At 40.7% G+C, this 14472-nt stretch overlaps 1 protein-coding gene and 2 pseudogenes across 2 annotated transcripts in view; all 3 read left to right on the forward strand.

Annotated features, from left to right (window-relative positions):
• The first annotated feature begins 240 nt into the window (after nucleotides 1–240).
• The window catches only part of LOC117235321 (disintegrin and metalloproteinase domain-containing protein 10-like), a 161799-nt gene continuing 147567 nt past the window's right edge, over nucleotides 241–14472 (forward strand). Inside the window, exon 1 of one of the 2 annotated variants that reach the window (XM_033497214.1) lies at nucleotides 241–614. The gene's annotated coding sequence lies outside the window, so the exon portion shown is untranslated. Of the gene's footprint in view, nucleotides 615–7255; nucleotides 7276–14472 lie in introns of those variants that run through there. The other variant, XM_033497215.1, reaches the window with a different exon arrangement.
• Nucleotides 9731–9848, forward strand: LOC117235328 (annotated as a pseudogene).
• On the forward strand, nucleotides 11388–11505 carry LOC117235327 (annotated as a pseudogene).

Below are 14472 nucleotides of genomic sequence, written 5' to 3' on the forward strand. Positions count from 1 at the left end.
TTCTTTGTCACTCCTTCCTAAAAAGCCGCTCCCGTTTTCCGGTGAAGGCGTCTACGAGTGTAAACAGAATGAGAAACGTACCTTTCAGGCTTTGACAACGGGCCGCCAGGCCAATAATCGTCCGATCATACACCGTACAACTTTTCCACCCATTTTTCCGTTGGCTCACGGCTTGGCGTTCGCGGGGTGGGGGCCGCAGCGACGGTTGGCCGCGAGGTGGGGTTCGTAGGACGGCAAGCAGCAGCAGCGGCGGCAGCCCGGCAGTCGTTCGGGGTGGTTTCGGCGCAGTAGTACACCGCGAGCATTCCACGGGCTTGTACACGCGTGCTCGCGTTCCTACTCGTCCCTCTCGGCTCCGCGTCGCGTCATTCTTTCGCGACACGTGATGATTCTTATTCTCCACATCGTCTTCACGGCGTAAAAAGATTTGCCTTTCTTTCCTGCGAGCTTCAATTTTCGCGTGACGTCAAGATTTGTCGGTGGTGAGCATTCATGCCGATTAGAAAACGACGTATGGAGCGGCTCGTGCTTCGAGACTGGTTTCTCGGAGATTCCTGTACTCAACGACGCTGACGAGACTCGTTCGGCTGTGCATAGGAGCTGCTTGCACGTCGGTAAGTATGCACCTTTTTTCATATCATTCGAAAGGGGTGCGAACACGTGTTGGCCGAGTAACGATACGGCATCAAATGTAGTTACGACTTTCGTGTGTTTATTTACAAAACGGTTCGGTTCGCTCGATAGAGGCGTTGTGCTAGAGTTTTTGTAAACAGAGTCTGTTACTCGCAATTCGTGGAATCGCCGGTGACTGTTAGTGTTATTGTAATGGATTATTTACGCTCTCGTATTTCTTGGAAATATGATACGGTTTTACGTAGATTTATTTACAAGTATCGTACCTCGTTGTGTATTGTCACGAATAATCAGAATATTCGTGTGACTTTCTTATACGTGTTTGCATCTCGAAATAGTCGACATGAATTATGATTAGCGATTTATTAAGCTACATTATCTTGAAGATAAATTGTAAATGTCATGGTTTTGTTATAACAATCGTCATTGCAATAGCGTATAAGTGGTAAGCACTAGTCCCAATCTTTAATCTTCATTCAGTTAGAGTCTAATCTTTTCAATTCGTCAAACGGGCAGACTCCTTCATCATAATCAAGCTTATTGATCATCGAACCGCAAAATAATTCACGAGGGTCTTAAGCGTTTCACACGCGAGCTCGCGATCTAAAGCCGGCTTAACGTCTCATTCCAAGAAAGCCCGCGTTGTCGCTAATTTTCCGCTCTCTCGTCGATCATCCTCAAAGTCCGCCGTCAAACCTTCCCCGAGGGGATGTTATCACGACGAAGGAAAAAAGCCGCGAAACTCGAAAGCGAAACTATTACATTTCCTTGGGCGACGGTGTTGCTTTATTACCACATTTTTAAAAGCATTATCGCACGATCCACGATCGCAGATATCCAGACGAAGTTGCAAATGTCCCTGAAAGTGAACTAACACGTGATCATCGAAAACTTTTCAAACGACTACTTTACGCTGCAATATATCAATGTTACGATCTATCATGATTTCTTTTTACGATTTTTTTACGACCGTTGCAAAAACCTAGATTAATAACTTTATGTTTAGGAAGGAAACCAGATGTATTTCTCGAGTATTGGATTTTTTGATTTTGTTTTGTGAGCTCGTTTTTCTCGATTGGCGAGTGGTTCGAAGGACTGTACGTTGCGTTCAGAATGTTTAGAGGGAAAAAGCGAAGGGTAGAATATCGAATGACGTGACTTTCCAAGCGGCACCGCCGCCAACAGGTGGAGGGCCATTAAAACAGGTGGAGGAACGACGCTGTAACGATGCACCGATCAACGCTCTCGCTGCTAAATTACCAAATTAAATGCGTTGGAACATGGTACAAGGATACGAACAAGAAGAACTGCTTCTTCGAAACTGTCTTCTCGATGCTGCTTACCAATCTAAAGAATTCTAACTTGTTTTAATCGTCGCTCTCAGCGAAAACCAAATTATTATGACGAGCGACGAATATTGCATTTCGTAGTGATAGAACCAAGTGTCTAAATGTACTTAGAAAATAAAATTATTCGTATAGTAGAAAGTAATAAACGTGAGATAGCTACTTGAGTCAGAATGAAGACAGCCTTCGCGGCTCGAGCGTTAATTATTTCTTAGAATGATGCGTTGAATTAGTATAAGAGACTTTCATGGGGCCCAGGGGTATCCTATTTTTATTTAGAATTCGACTTAGAGCGTGTGGTTTACCTTACGCGGTGGTATAAAGTTTTATTTCTATGCGAAACATGTACTCCGTTGTTGCGAAGGGAATTCCTTTATCTGCCCCCTAAAACGGGGACGCTGCAATTTAATTTAATTTTGCCGAGTATAGAAGCTCACAGTTTAAAACAAAATTCTGTGCTCTTTCAGAGCTATACGCATTTACACTAAACAGTGTCTTGTAATAGAATGCAAAAAGGTGAGCTGCGTGGCCTTGTCAACGAAAGAGCGCGGCTTTAAAATGCCTGTTAGCGTTATGCTTCGCAATTTTTATGATTTTTAGCTTCGTTTAACTTTGTTAGATCAGTAAGTAGACGACACCCGAACGAAAGTTAGTTTTCACGCTGTAATGAATACCTATTATAACCCATGTAATCTTTACGTAAGGTTATGCGCGTTTAGTCAAACAATACACGCGGCTTCACCTGTCAATAACCGATGCACGATTTCGCAAACAATCGCGCGTGTATAATTTCGGTGGCGAAATTTATTTGTTCGATATAATGGCCGATATGGTTCCGAGATTAATGTTGCGAACAACCATTTGCTATCGTGGTCATGAATTGATTTAGCGGAAGAATAGGAAGACAGTTCAATTTTCAAGATTATCGGACCACATTTTTCGATGGAAATTAAGTCACGGTGATGATGAATTTTACGCGATTTCCGATGATAGATCGATTATTTCCCCGGATAACCACAGCTATCGACAGGCCGTGATTTCAGCTACGAATATTTCCAATCTTTATCGTGGAAATCTTCACCGATATTCGAAATATCGTTTTCGAAGCACTCAGGAATACTGGGTATTCCTAATTGATCATTTTTATTCATTAATCTGATACCTGATCTAGTTGATTTCCTGAAACAGTTCGAGATTATCTTTCGATCCTTTGGAAATATCGAAAAATCGTTCTTGAGGTCATCGCGAATGCCGAGAATCTTCGATTGTCTGACAGCTTTTATCCGTCACTCTGGCGACAGACTATTCTTGTTCGAACTGCTTCCCTTGAGCAATTTGCACGAAGACACGCGGCGTCTTTTAAATTGCCAGTCAGTTGGCGGCGCTCCCACGGACGTCGGTCGCAAGAACGCGAAACAGTCAGGCTGGAAATGATAACTAACCGCAAGAACGCGCGTGTATCGGTCGCTAAAAAAGCACAAAGGAAGAAGGAGACTAGAGCTCGACAAGAACTTGACTGAAGCTTGACTGAACTCGCTGTTCGGAGAGACACAGGGTGCTTTGAGAGACGCGTTCATATAGTTTAACGAGTCGTTGGCAAACAAATGTGACGAGAACGATATCTAATAAAGTAGTACATTAATATTTAGGTCGTCGCGAAACGCGATTCGAAACGGTTGGGCAAAGGCTGCAAGCGAGGAGGGAAAAGAAATGTTTTTTTTTTTTTTTTTAAGAGAGGTGGGATGGGGTGCAGCGAAGATGAAGGCGATCAAACGAGTTTCTTTCTAGGTCAATGTGATTTCGAAATTTATGTCGCCTCGGGAATCAGACGAAAACGTTCGATTTCGGTCGAACTGTTCAGACGATGCGTTACGGAATTGGAAAAATTAAAGCGACGGCAGATTTTCTAAGGAATTATTCGAGTACGTAATCGTTTCTTTTATTTCCGAATGTCTCTCGTATTCAGAATACACACATTCGTTTATCAGCATTAAAAGATGCTAAAATCAAATATTATTAGAAAGTTATTAAGATCACGAAGCATTATCTCGTTCGATATTTTAAGATCGTAGATATAAGGATTGTAGAATCTTCGATAAATGAAATAAATACTCGTCTTAATGATGTTTATACGCATTGCGTCTCGATCATTGCATCTTTAATCAATCTTAACACAAATTTCCTCTTTTTAAAGTATAACACGTAAAGTATAACACTTTTTTAACACGGTTAATGTTGCGAAACATGTAAACGCGCAGATATTATTTAAACGTATCACCGGATACCTTTAATAAGGAATATGTATGTTACAAATCCCTTTTTTTATGTCACCCATGGCGAAGGATAAAGTTGCGCTAAAGCCTGGAATGGTAAAAGCGCGCCGCGTAAGAATATCCACGGGCGTGCGTCTGGGAAACGTTAATTTCATAAGGGATGAAAAATTGTAAGTGTAATCTGCTGAAACGCGCTTCTTAATTCCAACATTGCTACATTAATAAATCGCGGCCCACCGAATTAACCTAATTTCATATTAGCGCTATTACAGATGATATATACATTTGCTCGCGTAGATTAAACGTTCTTAATTTTGAAGTAGCAACCGAGGCAAAGTTGATGCGATCTTAATTTCGGATTTCCCACGTTTTTACGAATCTATTCTCTCGTCTCTCGTTCTTTCTCAACTTTCAATTAAAAAGAGGCCGCGTACCGTTAATTGAATCGTGTATCATTTACGTAACACAAAACCAGCTCCTATATCGGCATCGAGTAGAATGTAATTAAACTGTCATGGTAGCAAGAAACCAACAAATTTACCTCGGATAATAACGTCTAGCTTTGACGCAAAGTGCGATACCGTTATCGTTTATCAAGAACCAACGATCAAAACATTCCCTGCGGATTTTACCGATGTCTGGCAAATTAATCAAACGGGCGAAACACAGTGAGTAAAGAAAAGAGACAGGAAGTCAGAGAAACTTCTGTTTCTCGAGAATGAAACACGAGAAAAGGCAGGGATATAAACGAAGGCAATTGGTTAGACTCGGTCGTGTAACTAACTCGGCCTACCGATCACGTACAATCAGACAAGATTCATTGAAAATCTGTAGCTGTGCCCCGGGGATGATACAAAATTCTGGTCTTCTTCCGGGGTAATTGAATCCCGGTGCGCGGCCAGCCTGTTCTCCACCTGCTTTCCTATCTATCTCTAACTTTCTCTCTCTCTCTCTCTCTCTTTTTCTCTCTCCTGTGTTCCATTCAGTCGACCGAACTGAAACATATACGCGGCCTTGCAGTTTATTTTCCATCCATCTTGCTTTACGATAAGACAGAAGCAATATCTTGCTACAGGTGGCTGAGTATACGTACCTCTCATTCACGGCCACTCGTGTTCAAGCCCTGGTTCCCGCGCGTTGCTTCGCCTCCAGGCCACGGAAATTTCTCTCGTCGTGTATGCGTTACACGTAACCGTGTTTCGTGTGCCGCTTCGTGTGCCGCTTCGTGAATCAGAGGTACGGGAAACATCGAAGATGCGACTTTTCCTTTATAGCCGAGTTATCGACTCTTTCCAAAGCTTTGGTGGCTTTTCGTCTTGTCTAATTGGTGCATTGGACATTTTTTCTTTTTTTTTTTTTTTTTTGAATTTGGTCGAGTATTTGGATGTAATTGGGGAAACTCGTTGGGAAAATATAACGAACGACGAAACGAGAGATCGCAGGGAAAAAATTAGTTAAAACTCTGTTTAAAGGAATATACGAGTGTTTCATTTAAACTAAATCCTATAGCGACCAGTAATCTGCATATCGGAGATATTAATTAGTCTGGCTGTGCGCAACGCGATCGCAATAAATAAAACGCTGGAGCGTAAGCGCGATAACTCGGCATCGAGACTCGTTTTACTATGCTACGTTATTGCCAGCCGCTTCATAGTTTTCGCTCGAAATATCGTTTTTCCACGGATCTTCCGCGCGTTTTCTGCAAATAAATCCTTTCGCCAGTCGATGGGAAAAAGTTTGATGATGCCATTAAACAAAGACTGGCGCTGATCTATTTTTCGGTGATAAAATATCACCGAGATCTATATCAACCACCAATTTTAGTTAAATTTGTTACGGTGTACGACGATCTCGTATTTGTGAGAAATCCAATGATAATCGTATTTTACGGAGTGTACAAAAATGTTATCGGTATATTGGTGTAATTCGTAATGGATAGGCTGTGCAAATATTACGGATAAATAGAATTTAATTTTCGCTTGGTGTTTCTATCGAATTAAATATTTCCAGAGTGTACGGATTCTCGTAATTCCGTAGCAATCGATAAAATCATAAATAATCATTTATCCGTGTTTCTTCCATCGTTGTTCCGTGTTATTGAAAGCATTGCAGGGATATTATGTATCTATAATCAACCAGATATCACGCACTACTGTTTTAATTAGTTTAACTAGACACACATCGTTAGTGGGCAACCGTGATTTTTATTTACTTGAAAATGCAATCTGATAATCTGCTTGGCAAAATCTGTAATTTATGCTGGCTATGTGTAGATTTATTATTTACTGTAGTTAATACCAGAATGAAAATGAGTATTTCGTATTTTTTCGTAGTATCTTCATAAATTTATAACGAAATTTTGGGGATTTTTGAGGATTTCAATGATTTTCGATAAAATATGTAGATAAAGCTTTCATCGTATATCTTTTTATGTATCTCTTATTTTCATTTCCTTATATTTTAAGTGTTAAAAATCCTAGTGTTAATTGGAGCATTAAGAAAGAAGGTAAACCAAACATTTTTCATTTTTTTAAACATTTTTCTAAACGTGAAATAATAGAATCAATTAACTCTAGTAAGCTGTATTAATTATACAAAACTGGAAGAATTCGTTCCTTTTTTCGCCAAAAAAGATTGTTCGATTTCGTATTTGGGATGTTGCAACTTCTTGAGCGAGCAGTGTATCTATCGTAGACAGCTGTATGATTTGTTGACTTTTTTTAAATATTCTAGTTGATCCACTTTTACACTCAATTATCCTCTTGCCTTCGGCAAACCATTATCCTCTAAATCTCTTTAAAGCGTTCGCTTGATTTTAGTCGCTTGTCGATACGTAAGTCACAACAATGATTTTGTAAGAAAGCACATGTACCTACAAAAGTTAATCTTATGCAGGTGTACGAGGAAGATCCAATTAAACCGCGTTTGGCTTTTCGTAAGCTCGGTCTGTTGGGAAATCCGACGGAACAGCAGCATTCGTTAAGGCATAGAAAGGGGAAGTGGCGATATAGCAAAAAACTCAGGTAATTTTGGTTGTGCTCGACTGTGACCAATTAAAAGTACTGCCCGAAACAAGTCTCCTCAAACGAATAGAGCCAGTCATTCTAAATTTATTAAAGACAAGATTTTTCTAGAGTATGAACGTTTTCCTGCTGCTGCAAATTTTTTTCATATTTTCACGCTCCGAGATTCGTAATGCGTGCGTAATAATTTCACCTCCCGGCTTGCTTTGATGTTCTCTTACACGTACGTTATGAATACGTGACACGACGTTGAAAAATGCATCGGTCGAGTGCAAGACGATCCTGAGTAGCGACAAGTTTTTCGAAAGGTTGCTCTCGACGCGTTAAGTGCGGTCAAAGTTCACGTCCGGCAATTTTCAACCCTTTGTTCGTTCGCGTATCGAGCGTGAACGATATATCGAGGCTTGATCGAGTATTTTTAGTTAATTTTCTTGCACGTGAACTCGCTTGTCAGAAGCTCGATTAATCAAGTGTATCGTTAAACGTACGTGTATTTAAGCTTCTTAGCCTTTAAATGGTGAAAAATATGATTTCCAAGCTTCCGATCAATTTGCGCTTAAAAAAAATTAATTCGCAGCGAGATCTCGTTAGAAAGATGTTCAACCAAAATGTTGTTTTCGTACGATTTAACGAGAAGTAACAGCGGTGTTGCTGTGGCCTGTTTGAAAGAAACGACGTGCAGTAAGTCGCGGAAATCTCGTTTAACGTTGCTTTTATTTCCCTCCTGTCTTCCGCTATCGCTTTGTAAAGCAGCTTCATTAAATTTATTATCGCGCAACATCACTCGCAAATATGTTCTAATTTTCCGTGGAGGATAGGAACCGACCAGGATTGCGGTGTCTCATTATGCCGGGAATTTATAAAATCCTCTATCGGTTATAATGAGAAAACGTGTTTGTGTTTCCTGCGAACGTGTTCTAATTACACAAACACCGGTGTATGTATTATATCTTTGAAAAGGCTGGCGAATGCGCCACTTAGAAAATATATTATTAAATTTATCTCGCTCTTTTCATCGAAACAAATTGGTTTCCGTTCTCAACCTACTACTTTCATCCTTCGACCCTCTGCCGTATGCAGACGCATAATATAACGACCAGGTCTGCACGACTCGTGTGTGCTATATTAATTAAGTTTATTTCCATGAATAAACATCTAATCGCTCAATTACTTAACCACGGCGAATGTTTATATCAGCGTATATTTTTTAATGTACATATACAGAAGAAAGATGCGCAGGTTACGGAGGTTGATTTAAATTGATGCGATTAAAATTGCAAGAGGTTGAATCATGATACGACACCCTGAAACGCAAGGTGGCTTTCTTAATATTATCCTACAGTTACCAGGCAGATGAGAATGATTCGTTATTTTTCACAGAAATTTTGTAGATTTTATCGTCCAACTTAAACAATTTCTTATGGATAAAAAATATTATTAAATTAGTCAAGCACCACGTAAGGGTTAAAAATATCTCACGTCACCTGTGAAATGTTCTAGATGCCTAATGATCTTTCATTTTATCTTCAAACCTAAGGAATTCCGATAGGTTACGAGTAGATAAAAAATGATTGAAAGAGCACAGGACGGTTAAACAGTTATCATATTGAAATGTTGCAGATGTTGTCCGAGTTATACAGGACAGAGGAAGATTTTTTCATACGATTGGCATATTTCAATCCGCAAAGTTGTAAAAGCGCGATACGTCCTTCTTTTCACATTGCGTCTAGCGTCTCCGTGGTAAAAGCACGGCTTTGTCGTGGCGTCGATCGCGATAGGAAGTGCTCGTTGAAGAGCACAGGGCCAAAAGCGAGCGAGCGCGACAGTAAGTCGCCTTTCACGCGGTCCACTTTACCGGACGCCACTTGCCGGTTCACGGTCTTCCTACCTTCTTTTATACGGACCACTTCTCCGCCACCGACGGTGTCGCCCTAGTTCAATGCGACCCGTTCGCTCGTAAAACCTGTACGTCGAACAAATAGCGTTGATTTTATTGCTACACATCCGGAGGAAACGCGTGCGAGCTCTCTTTTCGCTTCAGCCTCAAGAAATCGACCAACCCAGCGAATTTTTCATTCGAAGGCTTTCAAAAATACCTTTAACCAGTTCGTATTTGGTAACTCGCGATAAAATCAGAAAATTAAGCTTTTTCGGATTGAATGTTTCTTCAGAAATGATAAAAATGTTTGTTAATTGGTTTCTCGTTCGAAAACTAAACCGATCAACTTTATTTTTTTTTCTTTTTTTTTTATGAATTTCTCAATTTACGAATCTAGTAATTAGTTCAACCTCTTAAAAAACAGAGAATCTATTCTCACGAATTTATCTACCGCAAGGAGATGGCATAAATAATCATAAACTCTAAGGTAAATTTTAGAAGATAGTATTTGTAATCGTTATTTTTCTCTGCATTTCAGTTTATGTAGTTCATTATTTCGCAGGCATTATTCATAGTGCCAACGTCCTAGCCGCACTGAGTGCACTCGTTCCCGTCAGATCACGAAAGTTAAGCAGCGCCGGGCACGGGTAGTACTTGGATGGGTGAACGCCTGGGACTCTGTGTGGCGTTGGCGAAGCGCGCCGGGCCCGAGCCCCCCCACCCCCCCATCCCGTGGGGTTCGGGCTTCGACGCTTGGCGGCTCAGCGTCTCGGGGCCGCCAAGCAGTCCGGTGGGGGAACCGAGCTGCCTGGCACGGCGGCTCCGGCGACCAGGCGGTGTGACAATGGTTATACACCGCTCCATAAGCGGTGGTAGTAGGCGCGCGGGGGAGGCCCCGTGGCGACGCTACAGCGATTCCCGGGCCTCTTTCGATCGCAGCCGGGACGGTTATCGTGGAGGTTTTAGTCGGTTGGAGTCCGACATTACCACGCATTTTTTTCTGTTCTGTAAATTTGGTCGCAAAACAGGACGCTCCGGTAGCCTGCTTTTTGGGTGCTGTGTAACTTTGGGGAGGGGTGGGTTGAGAGGGAAGGCGCGGGGAAGGGGAAATAATGAATAATATATATCTAATAGTGCGAGATCAGAATGTTTAGCCTCAAATAGGAATTATGGAACTACAGTTCGTACAGGACGACGGTGGCGATGTGGTTACTGTAGCTGACTGCAAACACATAGGTTGGCGGTTCGAATCCGTGCCCTCCTGGATTTTGATATAAGTGTGTTCAGGATGAAAAGTGAAATGTGTGATGCGTTTGAGAATCCGTACTTGGGCGACGCGCAGCTTCTACGTCTTAGGTCTCCCTAGGAAATTACCTCTTAAGATGTGAAAAGAAAATAAAAAAAAGATAAAAAAATAAAAAATAAATAAAAAATAAATAAAAAATAAAAAAAAATCAAAAAAAATCAAAAATAAAAAAAATAAAAAATAAAAAAACAAACCTATGAAAACAACATAGAAAAAAAAAAGAAAAAGGAAAAAAAATTCTTCCTCCTCATATTCGCAATACTTGTAACACAGCAAGATTGATATTAACAACGAAACGAAGATCACCTGTCATCGAAGTGGTTGTGAAGAAGGATATGTTTGTAAATATTCGTACTGCCATTGCCTTAGTGTAGTAGTCCAGCTACAGATTCCAGGTTTACATCCGCCTGGGGCCCCGTTGTCCATATTTTTTGATAATTCCTACAATAATATTTTATAATTAGACTTACAGGTTTTTGTGCAAATTTATCTACGAGAATATATTTAAAAAAGTAAAATCCCGGTAAAAGACAAAAGGGTAGACAATTGCATTACCTATTAAGTATTATAGAAAAATATTAAAGGAAGCATATATATTTCGTCGTATTACGTGCAAATTTTACACAAATGCGTAAAAAACCGCAGTCCATTTACATAATAAAATAAATAATTCTTATGTGTCATAAGTCAAATTTTCTTTACCATTCCCTCCAGAACTTCTTGTCCCCTCAGAATATTGCCTAACGTTGTGTCTAAAGATGTAATCGCAGCTCAACAGAGATAAAAATTTGTCAAAAGAGGAAACTAATTATCCTGCTAATGAGACGTCGAACGACGTCGTAGACCAAGAAAACGAGATCGATGCTTGAGGAGTGGAACCCGGAAAGATGGAAGAAAAACTTTGGTAAAGAGGCATTTATTCGCAACGCCAACGCCCTGGCCGCGCTGAGTGCACTCGTTCCCGTCAGATCACGAAAGTTAAGCAGCGCCGGGCACGGGTAGTACTTGGATGGGTGAACGCCTGGGACTCTGTGTGGCGTTGGCGAAGCGCGCCGGGCCCGAGCCCCCCCACCCCCCCATCCCGTGGGGTTCGGGCTTCGACGCTTGGTGGCTCAGCGTCTCGGGGCCGCCAAGCAGTCCGGTGGGGGAACCGAGCTGCCTGGCACGGCGGCTCCGGCGACCAGGCGGTGTGACAATGGTTATACACCGCTCCATAAGCGGTGGTAGTAGGCGCGCGGGGGAGGCCCCGTGGCGACGCTACAGCGATTCCCGGGCCTCTCTCGATCGCAGCCGGGACGGTTATCGTGGAGGTTTTAGTCGGTTGGAGTCCGACACTACCACGCCGCTTTTCCCAGAAGCGGCCTGGCGTCCGTGCGGATTTCCTCCACCTAAAATATATATAAAAAATAAGGGCATTATTCATAGTAGAAGCACCTTATATATTTTGCGATAGCAACTTAATAATTAATTACTTGTTAAAGTACAGCGAAACGAAAATTTTCTGTCGATAAATTTATTACTTTTGTTTTCTCGGTTTCATTATTCGAGTATATGATAGTGTTTAACTACACAGAAAAGAAATCATTTGCTTCGTTTAAAAAGAAACCACGTTTTTGTCAGTTTTTTCTGGTCGAGTGTCCGCTCTATTAGCGACAATTAAAAATGGCGAAACGACCAGCATAGGCATCGGAAATGGCTAATTATCATGTTAATTGCGTTTCGTCGGGGTGCACATTGTTAAATCGGTATGCAAAGGGACGCGTGACTAAAGCAAGACGCGGATGAAACCGGGAGTTCCGTGCAGCAGGTGATAAATAGCGAAAACACGATAAGGCGCAACGAAAACAAGGGGGAAGCTTCGCAATTAAAATTCAGTAACTCGCTTACCGGAGTACACGTCTCGATTGTAGTAGTATCCATTTAATACGATAAAGCCAGCGCCGCTTTACACCGAGTACAAATCACCTCGCAATCACAGCTTTCAATTGCTTCTACGCGAAACGATGAAGTGTTACGACTACCAGGCTAGATTCAAATTAATAGTGTATTTTGTGGCCCTTGTTAATGATCGCCCACGCCATTCAATCGTTAGTCGTCCTTTCATATTTAACGCTCTCTACATATACATGGCTATCCTCGTAAGTATTAGGACACTTATACATACAGAGATAAATGGCAGAAACAATTAGAGAATTATTAAAAGCTTCAACGATTGAAGATTACAGAGGAAAAATACGATGGCTTATCATATTTTCCCTTGTGGTCTTCAATTATTATCCGCTTTAAAATTTACAAACATAGAGACAGATTATACGGTTTGAACATACGTGAAGGATTTACATATTCAATGTTTAATATTTAAACCGATTATTTCATCTTATATAAAACTAGGAGAAGTCGAATGTAATTTTACATTTGCAGTAAACAAGATATTTTCTCGGTTCATTTATACCTGTTGTTGCGACCTCTCAACTAATTGGCAATCAGCTAAATTGAAAAACTGTAATCGCGAACCTTGAATGATATTAACGCTTAATGTGCAGGGAGATTAAAGAGTTCTAGTTTGATTGTGATTTTTTTCTGTTTATTTGAAGTGTTTAGTATAAACGTGAAAGGTTTAATCGTGTCTTATTCTGTAAGCGCCTGGTGTTTATATTCTAAGTATCGGTTTGGGGAATGTTCTTTCGTCAACGTTTTCTGCGAGGTTGGAATCTATGTTTGTCCAATCATGTGACTGTTCAACTGTCGTGGGCTTCTCGCAAGTGGTGCGTCTTGTGCATACCTGGTCGAGGGTGCGTAGCGTAACGTCACGTTAGCGACTTCATCCGATTGTCTATCGTTGAATTCCAATCTGTGATCGACGTTTATGACACGTCGTCTGTTATTGAGCGGACCGTTCGAGCGCTCAAACGTGCTAATTATGTTGTCGACGTGATCTGAGTTGTAAACTTTATAATGTGCAATGTGGAAAATTTCAACTTCTGAAAAAATAGCAGGTGTGCTGTCCGTATCGTAAAGTTGAGATAATCTTATATCCTCAACACCTGTTATTTTTTAGAAGGAGAGTAATTTACTGTCTGCCCTAGTATTTTTCTCGTACGATAATATTCCTTCCAGAACACTCGGTTCTGTTATCACTCACAACACCGTCTTGCTGGTTTCTTATCTTTCGGAGACAAACAAGCTTTCGTTGCGTCGAAAACAATGCCGCTATCGCTGGTTGCATGTAAATTTTTCTTGTACACGAAATTACCGCGTATGGTTACTCTGGCGTCTCGAAAAGAACGTTTCTCTCGGGGAAAATTCTCGAGAGAGATTTCTTAAAGTTTCTGAACAACAGATAGCAGCAATTATTATTAGAGTTATTTACGTTTGTCGCTGGTTATATCGCAGCATGAAATATTACAAGTTAAAGACGTTGGTCGAGAAGCAAGGTATAATAATATTTTTCAAATACATTAATTAATATCAGTGAGAGGTAGCTGTTGTCCTGTTGGACAAAGATAAATCGTTCGTTTAATTGGATTCCTCTAACAATGCAGAGATGCAAGGAAGTGTAAGGGGTGAAATATTTAGCGTGAGCTGCACGACTAATTAATGAAACGGGATTACGGTATAATAAACTGTGCGGCAGCAATTGTTCGGATTTAATGTACCAATCGTTACATTTTCTTTCGAACTATAATATACGTCCGTCATCGCGTTAACAATTGTTTCTTCATTGACATGAATAATGTCTTCGTAACATTAATCAACGAAGAAGCTAAAATATCGTTACGGATTCTGTTCTCTTTCTGTTTGTTTGATTTGAGCATTACTCACTGTAAAATTCCAGAACATTAGAAATAGATTTCTGTTCGTTTCTTGATTTCTTGAGTTCATTTCTTAAGAGCAACTTGCTCGTGTAAATACAGATGACGAACCTATGAAATTTAAAAAACAATCAAGTAATGAATTATGTTTGGAATGCTCAACAGAGTACGAAAATATATATTTAATCCCCTAAATGCGT

The sequence above is a fragment of the Bombus vosnesenskii genome, unplaced genomic scaffold, assembly GCF_011952255.1.
Source record: "Bombus vosnesenskii isolate JDL3184/JDL3185 unplaced genomic scaffold, Bvos_JDL3184-5_v1.1 scf7180000013315, whole genome shotgun sequence".
NCBI classification, from domain to species: Eukaryota; Metazoa; Arthropoda; class Insecta; order Hymenoptera; family Apidae; genus Bombus; species Bombus vosnesenskii.